We start from the raw sequence: 10,669 nt of genomic DNA, 5'->3' as shown, positions 1-10,669 counted from the left end.
GAGTGTGGAGTCTTAACCACTGGACTGCCAGGGAAGTCCCGGAAGAGTATTCTTTTTTTTTTTTTTAAGATGTACAGAACAATTTTTATTAAATTTTACATGCAATTTTTTCTTTTTTCTTTGAATTTTTGAATTTTATTTTATTTATTTTTTTATACAGCAGGTTCTTATTAGTTGTCCATTTTATACATATTAGTGTATACATGTCAATCACAATCTCTCAATTCATCCCACCACCAACCCCCCCCCCCGCCACTTTCCCCCCTTGGTGTCCATACGTTTGTTCTCTACATCTGTGTCTATTTCTGCCCTGCAAACCAGTTCATCTCTACCATTTTTCTAGCTTCCACATACATGCGTTAATATATGATATTTGTTTTTCCCAGAAGAGTGTTCTTAAGACTATTTTCCACACAGTGGCAAACTGATATTTCCAGACTGGTATTATCCTTAGCGTTTGTAAACTCAGAATTAGAGTTTCTTTCCTTATAGTTCCTGCAAAATCCTAAACAATGTTCTCCCATTTTGGCCACACCCTCATGTGAGGAAGGACAATTACCATCAAGTGAATGATGTGTTCTAATCGAACAGACCTAAAAGAGATTCATCAGGATGGTACTAGAAAGTTACCTTATCAAAATCAGTAATCTATCATTTGAGTTACTGCAAGAATTTATTTCTTGTTTTATAGGAAAACTTCTTATTGCATGGAAACAGTCTTGATTAGGTCTAGACAGGACAGACATTTGTCCTACTTTTTCCCACTGCCTTATTTGCCCTTCCTCCACTTTTTCCACTTTTATAAACTTTAACTTTTCTCTAAAATCCACCTGTTTTCAGTTTCTTCCCCAAATTTCTTCAAACCACAGAAACAAAAGTGAACTTTTCCTCTGGATTATGAATGCATGTTTTTTTATGGTACTTTAAATATAGACGCTCAGAAGATACTTTGAATAAAGGGACACATTACTGAGGAAAGAAGAAACTGTTGCTTTCATCAGATGTTGAATAAAAGTGCAAAAGTTGCTCATGTGACCGTATTTGTGAAAAGAACGCTCCTGAGAAATATCTAATTGCAGTCATTGAAAATTTGGGTAAATAGTCATAAGCTTAAAAACTTGATAACATAAGAGAAGAAGGTAGCATTGTATATTTCATATACCAACCATTAAATTAATGCTGATTAATATAAAGGTGCTTGCTATGTATTTCTGATATTCTCAGAAGTTTTGGAAAATGGTTGGATGGAGGTAGATGTGAATCTGGAAAGAATCGTATCAAACATTGGCTTGGGGAAATTTATGTAGCTACATATATTTGAAGGCTTCAATTTGAATTAAGATGGAACTTTTTTTCTAGTGTATATGATATCACAGGAGTAGTATGTATGTGTGTGTATGCACACACATGTGTTTGGACAAGCACACACATATATGAAAGATGCATAAAAAGACATAGACAATAAATGAAGAAGTGGTAACATTTATGTAACTGCTGTTTCAATTCCCACCAGTAATTTTGAGCCAGAATATAACCTAATACTCAAGTTCTTAGCTACTGCTACTCCCAAAATATGCTAGATGTGGAAATTTATTTCTTTATTCCTGAGTTTTATGCTCAAGGAAGCAGCCTTTAGTTCAGTTAAAAAAAAAAAGTCTCATCCAAGACTTACAAACTTCTAAGTACCTATTATTGAGCAGAGATTCTTTTTTTTTTTTCAAGAGAGACATTGTCAAGGAGGAGTGATGGGAGACTAGGAGTGCATGTTACCAGCATGTTTGACCACAGGGAGAAAAAGATTTATATTTAACAGAAATGAGGAATATACAAAACCAACATCAATCAATTCACTCTTTGTAGTTAGGAGGAAGGTATTATTTATTGGTTGAGGCAATAGTTTATTAATTCATTTGTTAAATATATCTATTTATTAGCTGTCATCACATTCACATAGGATAAGTTAGTATTATTCTCACTAAAATAATACTAGGACTGCTAGTAATAATACTAGGACTGATATCAACCCATAACAATTTAGGGAGTAAGTGGGGAGTTGCTGGACAAATAGGGTCATCAATTCTCCATTACAAAGCAATGAGTAGAAAATAAATCTACTTCCCCTAAAAAATCACCGCTATTACTCAGGGCAATTCATTAACTATGATATACAATCTTAAAGAGATTATATTATAATCTTAAATTCTGTATGATTTTTCATACATTAGGCCTTAGAAAAGAGGGCCCAAGTTGTAATTAAGAGGTAATAATCTAACTTTCCAAAATTCAGTGCAGTCTCTTTAGGGAAGGCAGAATTGAGTTTTCTTCATTTCAATAGTCGACACACCTGTTCCTTTTAGTCTTCGTTTCCAGATAATTTCTGATTTCAAGGCGAGTGGGGCCATATTTCTGCTTTCTCTGCCCTAACAGAGAAAGTTATTCATGGTAATGTTGTCAGTGAGTTAAGATCCTGTTAGAATAGTGTGTTACTATCATAGAGGGTTCAATGGTTGGGAGGTATGAGAGCAACAGTTTCATTTAAATAATATTTTAATCCCAGGGGATTGATGCTCTTTCTTGATAAATGTGGAAATGTCTTCAAATCACTAATGAGAAAGATCAGTTGGGTTTTAGGTGCCCCTGGCTAGTCCAGTTCATAAATGCTTTTTACCACAGACACATAAAAGATATTTTTAGCCCATTTCACTCATCCCAAGACTCACTGCAAACTTGATTTCTTTATATCATGGACAGTTTTACTTGAACTTTAAAGTCAACTCTTGATCTTGTCAAGAATATAATAATTGCTCTGTAAAATGTGGAAAGACTCCATTAATGCCATTGAAATGGAATTTTCTCTCCAGTTGTGATAAAGCAATACCAAAGGTCTTTATACAAACTAAGGTACATCTGGTGTTGAATGTCACTAAATTACTATCATTACTATTAATATTATTATCAGAACTACTACTACACCACATTAGTTTACTACTTATTGTGCATTTCTATATAAACTGTTTTTTACAGTTTACCCAGCACTTTCATATCAGTTAGCTCACTTAGTGATAATATCAGCCTTGTGGGATCAAAGCTATTCCCGTTATACAATTAAGGCTATCCTGGCTCCAACAGTTACTTATCTTGTTTGCAGTTACAAAGTTACCAAGTAATAGATCCAGTCCTGGAACCTAGTTCTTCCAATTCCAATTTCAGCATCTTTTCTGCTATAACATGGATTTCCTCCTAACCTACTCTCTTGTAAGACTCTGATCTCTGAGGAGAATTCCAAGGATGAGGATGAATACCAAGCTAGAGTCACACCAAGTACATCCACCCCCACCACCTCCACCCACTTCCTCTCCTCCACAAGGGCAACAACAGCCCAAGTTGTTCCTCAATAGTTGGAAGAAACAAGGAAATTAGAGAAGGAGATCCTTTGAAGCAAAGGGTTAGAATACAAATTAAAGGTCTCACATATCCTTTAGATGCTATAAAATGAAACAAATTTAATGGATCAGAAAACGGAATATATATGACAAAAGTAAAATCACCTCAATGCCTTTTTATCCTGGCTGTTGCGTCTCATGATGGCTCTACCGAAGGCTGCTGCTTCATTCAGATCCAAGACAAGGACATGCTAACTGCTTTGATTTTTTAAAATATACTTATGTATTCAAAACAATAAATATTTGTGGAAAACTAAAAATATTAATCAAAATAGCATTTAAAAAAGATGCTTTGGATACCTTAGGACTTTTTTTTTCCTTCAGTGAAGGCTAACAACATTTTCATAATATATGGGAATATTTTTAGTTTTGACATTTATTTTCATACTTTATAAATCATTCAGTTCCCTGCAGTCAAATGATCTGCAGAGCTGTGGCTCTCTGTGGGGAGCCTCCATGCTCAATGTTTAGCAAATAAAGCATAAAAAGCTTGGCATTATATCTTTTAATCATGCATACCATTTGCATGGATTTTGACATCATTAGCTCATAGAGATTTCAGTGTTGGCTTATAATGGATTATATTAATAAAAGTAAAATGCTCAGAGGCCACCTTTACTAGTTCTACCTTTTAGTGACCTTGTTGTAACCTAGTATTGGTATTAAGAGCGAATTAACCGTTTTTGTATCCCCCTGGCTCTACCACAAAGTAGGTGATCATGGGCAACCTCTTTAACATCTCTGTGCCTCAGCTGTTTCTTCTCCATAATTATAGTAACTTCTTCAATTACCCATTATGAGGATTAAATAAATTAAATTATACAAAGCATGTAAAACAATGCCTGGCACCAAGTACTTAATGAATTTATTTTTATTAATGTCATTCTTATTATTATCATTAAAGATGAAGACACTTGGGAAGAGTGGAGAAGTTGAAGGTACTTGTTCATAAAAGGTGGTTGGCAGAGAGAGGCATGTGAATTTAAACCCACATCAACGCCTAATGAAGCAATTAGGCAGTAGGTACAAAAGAAAGGTATTGCTGAGGTTCTTCTTTCAAACTTCTAAAGGTTATAGAAAAAAAACCCTTGGAATATTAACTCTGCGTTTAAGAATCGGATTTATTACAAGGCATTTATACTTTAAAACATAAGCTTTATTTTTTTTAAACCCTTAATCCTTATACAATGATTGCTCTAGGTACTACATTCCCTATTAATTTGACTTTATTTTACAAATCAACTATAATTAACTGAAACAGTTAAATTAGCAAAGCAAAAGTACAGAGTCACACTAAAATGCTTCTTTCCTGTGTGTTCATTCATCTGCTCAACCCTAACTTAATGCTTTAATGCACATTATGTCCCAGTGTGTCAAAATCTCTGTACAACTAATCCCTAAATGAGGATAAATAACTCACTAACCTTGAGCTAGATAGTTTTGATTGAGAATATTCTGATTAATTTGTCCTTGTACACATTTTTCTCTTCAGTCTCTGAAACAGCTTTGTATCAAGAACATAAAATTATTTTCATTTGTCAAATAATAATTATGCTGGTGTCCTCTACATACCACCTTGTCTTTTCCTTGGGGAGGTACTACCCAGGAAGGAAACAGTGTTGATGATATTTTTAGAGAAGTAGTGAAAATGGAGATAAAGGTAATAAGTTTACTTAGAAACGCAGATCAAGTTTATTAACAAATACCAGATTTCTGACTTTTTTAAGAAGAATTCTAACTATGTAGTACTTCTAACAATGTAATATATGCATTTGGAGATGGATGGGTTGAATCACGTATCATGTGAAGAAATCAGGGAGAGGTGACATTTTGACCGCAAGCTGGATTTTTCACACATACGCAAGATTAAAGTAATATAAACTGGAAGCACAATTAAAAGAGTATTACATCCATATAAACTAAAGTTCCAAATTATTAATTAAACCAAATTTTCAAATGTATAATCAAATTATGTTTGATAATATCTTTTCAATCAGAAATAGTTTGTTTCTATGATATATTCAATAGAAAACTAAACCATAAAAGTTGAATTGTAATTGGGAAACTACAACAGTATATTGCTATTGGCTATCAGTATTTCTTGCTATCTTTGCCCTTCTCATATATGCGTATACCTCCATTTTTCTTAAAAGGTTTTTGGATTTTCCTTTAACATGTGAAGGAATAAAAATAACTAGAAGAGGACATACATGAAACTTAAGCCTTAGCTTGGGTGTTAGACAATGGCTTTTAGGCATGAATTGGTAGCTTTGATTCAACTGCCATTTTACTTGGAAATATGAATATACAATTTAATGTCTACAGGAATGACTGGGTCCTATGCTTAAGGACTGATATATTCAAAACAACTTGGTAGTCAAGTCACCTAAACTCAGATTTTCTGAGGAATCTTCTAGAACATAGAGCCTTTCCTTGAGAAAATATCCATTGTTCAGATAATGACCTTTTAGTCTCACAACAGTGTCTATTCTGTCAGCAGCCTCCTTGCTCAAACATTTCAGAACTGGGTAGCGTCATGTTTTGGCTTTAGAGCTAGACGCACCAGATGTACAGCTGAGTTTTGCCACTTCGAGAGATAATGAGCTCCACATCCATTTCCACATCTGTAAAATGAAGATAATAACTGCCTCTTAGATCCAATATGAGTATTAAATGAGCTGTAGAATGTCTAATAGGATGCAAAACGAGATTTTTCCTGTTTTTTTTTTTTTTTTCCAGTTTAGAAAGAGGCAACAAAGCTGAAGACAATAGGTAAAATTTACCCCCACGTTCCAAAGAAAGATGCTAGGCACATTTATAGATTATAAAGCACATGTCTGCTTCCCTTAGCACATCGTTCAGCTCCAGTCTAAATATAAGATAATGCAGAAGATTAACAGGGAAGAAAGAGTGAAGACTCGTGTACAGAGGAAAAGTGTTCGCCTGCTGTATACTCTGTGTACCTCCCCAGTGTGCTTCACCTCTATCTCAAACCAAGTGTGGCAGACTCAAGAAAACTAGTCCAGAGAGTGAGTGTGACTGCAGGGAAAGACCTGCTTTTCACCCGCACACAAGCTCCGATAATGAAAGGTTCTTAGAGCTTCAGGAGACTAGAGTGGTAAGTGATAAATGTCTTTTCAGGAAAAACTGACCTGTGTTCGCTGGGGTTCCCATGGCACAGAAATTGATGTCTTACTTTTTTCCTGGGAAATTCTGAAGGACAAAGGTGCTGGGCATGTCCCTGATGACAAAGCAAAGAGAGAAAACTGGAGTGTAGCTACTTAGCTACTTGCCCTTCTGGAATGTGTTGGGTGTAATATCACTGTGTTATCCTGTGGTCTAGGCAAATGCTTGGAAGAAACAGAGCCCCAGACACATTGAAAGGGACCTGCCTAATAAGAATGCCTGCCAAGATGAGGAAACTTTTCTAACAAAAGGCCTGTGTGAGGTGCACGTTCTGTGTATGGGAACTGAAGAAACATTATAAAGTGTGAGCAGGGGGCTGCAACCAGTTTCCCAGGGAGGGTGGAGTAGAAACAGCAGAGGAGGTATGGATGTTGGGATCAGAGAGAATCTCCAGAAAATCCACAGAAAGTGTTCCACATGGAAAGAGAGAGAGAGAGAGAGAGAGAGGAGATTGCATTTGGGCAATCAAAGGTCAGATTACAACAGTACTAGTCAGTACTAACACCTCCTCCCACCATCTACCAGCTCTGGAAGAGCCCCTGTGTCATTAAAACTGGAAGAGTGGAAAAGCAAGGTGAATAAGCAGTGAATATAAGGCCACCGCCCCTACCCCCTCTTCCCCACTGCTGTTGTTCTGCTGTTCTCAGTCCAGAGCAGGTGTCTTAGTACATTTGAGCTGCTTTAACAAAAACACCATAAACTGAACGGTTTATAAACAACACATTTCTCACAGTTCTGGAGGCTGAGAAGTCTAAGATCATGGCACCAGCAGATTTGTGTCTGGTGAGGACCAACTTCCTAAATGGCCATCTTTTCACTATGTTCCCACATGGAGGAAAGAAACAGGGAGCTCTCTGGGGTCTCTTTTATAAGGGCACTTATTTCATTCATGGGGGCTCCATCCTCAGGACCTAATCCCTCCTAAAAGCTCCAGCTTCTAATATCTTCACATTGGGGGTTAGGATTTCAATAGGAATTTTAGGGGAAACAAACACTGAATCTATAGCAGAAGGTAAGGTGAGTATAACTTTGAACTGCATGGAAGGTTGAAGTTTGTAAATCATATTATTTTCTGGACTTTTTAATTTCTGAAAACTTGATTCTTGTAAACCTGAATGTGATTGGCAAAAGCAGCAGAATTGTCCTGTGTTAGTGTTCAAGAACAGAGAAGGCAGACTTGACTAATGTATAGAAATATTAGCATAGTAAGCAGAAAAAATGCATATACATTCTGAAAGGATATTCTATACTCTAAAATTTACTTTAATATGCCTTTGCAAAGAGGATGTGATGTGATAAGTTTGTGCATGCATCTGAGTGGGTGTGTGTGTGCACGTGTGTGTGAGATGTGTGTGCAGGTGTCTTTTTGTTCTACTACTCTACATGCTAGGAGGCTGGGTGTTGTGGACTTGATCCACACTACAGAATCAGTTACTACCAGTTCTTCACTATTATCATCTGCAGTCAACATCAATGGTTTATCAATTAAAACAGTGAATGTTATCTACGATTTTTTTATTGGTGAAAAGAGTGATGCTTAAAACATAGTTTATGTAGAAACAGTACAGAGGCATTTTTGCCTTTACATAATAGGGTATACAAATCTGGGAAACCATACCCCAGATTTCTTAAGAATGGTTCCCTAGATTTAAATTCTAAACAGTCTTGTTTCACAGCTGTTAATTCAAAAGGTACTTAAGTGCTTGACTCCAATTAGGTGGACCCTACTCTTAGAACATTGTTGTGTTGCGTCAGATAAATCTTTCACTCAAGGCACTACTGGAGCACCTAAAAGGACTGGCCGTAGGACTTCATGAACTTACAGAACTGGAATGACTCTTTTACACTAGTCTGTTAATGAGTGTTTGTATGTACCAGTGTATGTTGATTTCATTATACACTGGTAACAAGGAAGAGACATTATCCCTACCCACCTCTAACTATTCAGATGCTACTTTCATTGTTAATAAACCTAAGAGTTGTATGTGGTTACACTAAAACATTTTTCACTGAGATAATTGGCCTTCATTTGGAGACCAAAGAAAATAGCTTTTCTTTTGGAACTATCAGTAGCATAACTTGGACTGCGTCACTAACCTCCTTTAATGCCCTTGGTGGCTTGTCTTCACTAAAAGAATACAAGCTAAACCGCTTGTTTTGACATTCAAATCCCATCACAAACTGGCCCAACTTAACCTTCTTATCTTTCAATCTCTGCCTCACACAACCCACAGTCCAGCTACATTACAATCCATTTAACAACTATCCGTTAAACTGCTGCCAAGGAAACATATGTTTTGCCAAGTAAATCAGAAATGGTCCCTGCCTTGAAGAACAGAGTATGTTGAAGGAAGTAGCCTAAGAGACTCATAAAAAACTATTCTACCAAATATATGAAAAATGTTCTAGGAGTTCAGAGGAATGACTGAATATCTCTGGTGGTTTCGGGGTGGCTTTAAAGACTGATCTTGATTTCTGAACTGCAGGTTTCTTTCTCATGTTTTTCCGTGGTTGACCACGATGTTTCCTTTACATGGACTACTTTACCATCCTCATACTTTAACTTTATGAAAAAATTCTATTCATAAGGAGTCTGTTCAAATGTCTCCTTCGTCGTGTGCTTTCTCTGCAGATTCCTTCCTAACTCTCTCTGTGGGGACTTAACACTCCCAGTGCTGTGTTTCCACAACACACTATTCATGAATTTACTATAGAACTAATCATGTTGCACTTTAATAGAAGGTTTAAGTGTCTGTCTTCCCACTAAACTGTTTCATTGATGAAGATCCACCATGTAAGATTCTAAAACGTGTTTTTTTTTTAAATAACAAATTAATGAATGGAATTATGGAAATATAATTTAGAAGATTATTTAAGGTCAGTTAGAAATTCTGGATAAGAAACTTCTAAGAAATTTTTGTTGCTGACTCTTCTAGACCCAACCAGTTATATGAGTAGGTTAAATATTAATACCAAGGAAGCTAATAGCTTGAACCTAATCTCCAGGGAACCAGTCTGCTTAATTCTGTTCCAACATCAGCTGCATCCCAAACTCTAAACGACCTTTTTATAGATGAATGCAAAGGTAGCAACAGACTATAAGCATAAATGAGAGTGTTCTGCCTAAAATCATTAGTACATCTCTAATAGGGTTTTACTAATGGTCAATCTTTCATTTGATCACCTGTATGTTAAGAACTCAAAGGCTCTGAGTGACATTTATAAAAATATTAGCTCATGTACTGATACGACAGATGAGAAACAGACCCAGATACATTCAATGTTTTATTTACATAGTTTGAATATACAAATCATTATCCCTTCATGTAGCTTACAGTCTCATTGAATTAAACGTGTTACTACTCCACAAACATAACATTCATGAACTTGATATTCATGGTTTCTATATGCTTTGACCACACTGAAAATCCACAATATGATTCACTTGTGATTTACTGACTTAACAAAATTTAATACTATGATTCACTTAGCTTATGATCAAAGCCAAGCATCAGCTCATAATATGTTACTTTTCTTTTCTCATCTTTTCTCCATTCATTATTTAAGTAAATAATAACTCTTGAAAGTCATTTATGCAAATATTTATTATGAAAAGTTGGCCCTGGCACAAGGCAGAATGAAAGTCTGACTGAAGACACTGGATTAGAAGAAAAAAATAAAGCCGATAGATATAATAAACCCTTGGTTCTTACCCTGGGCATAATAGTTTTAGTTACTCTCAAGAGTAAATTGTCAAATTCAGTGTTGACCTATCGCTTGAACAAAATCTACAATATGGTGTGTATAAAAATAAGAGAAGTATTTTTTAACTGTTCTAATGAATTCTCTAGTCAATGTAACATTTTTACAACATAGGTGAAAAAATGTTGTGAAAACTGAAAAGATGGCAAGCATAGGCTGCGGGCACATGGTGTTTATATGTGGTTTTTGGTGATACTGTGATTCAGGGAGAATTTTACCTGCTTTGGTAAATATTTCTGCAGTTTTGATTTGGGAAATCTTTGAAGATCTGAGATATA

The sequence above is a fragment of the Balaenoptera borealis genome (assembly GCF_965194805.1).
Source record: "Balaenoptera borealis genome assembly, chromosome: 11".
NCBI lineage: Eukaryota > Metazoa > Chordata > Mammalia > Artiodactyla > Balaenopteridae > Balaenoptera > Balaenoptera borealis.
This window is presented reverse-complemented; position numbering follows the sequence as displayed.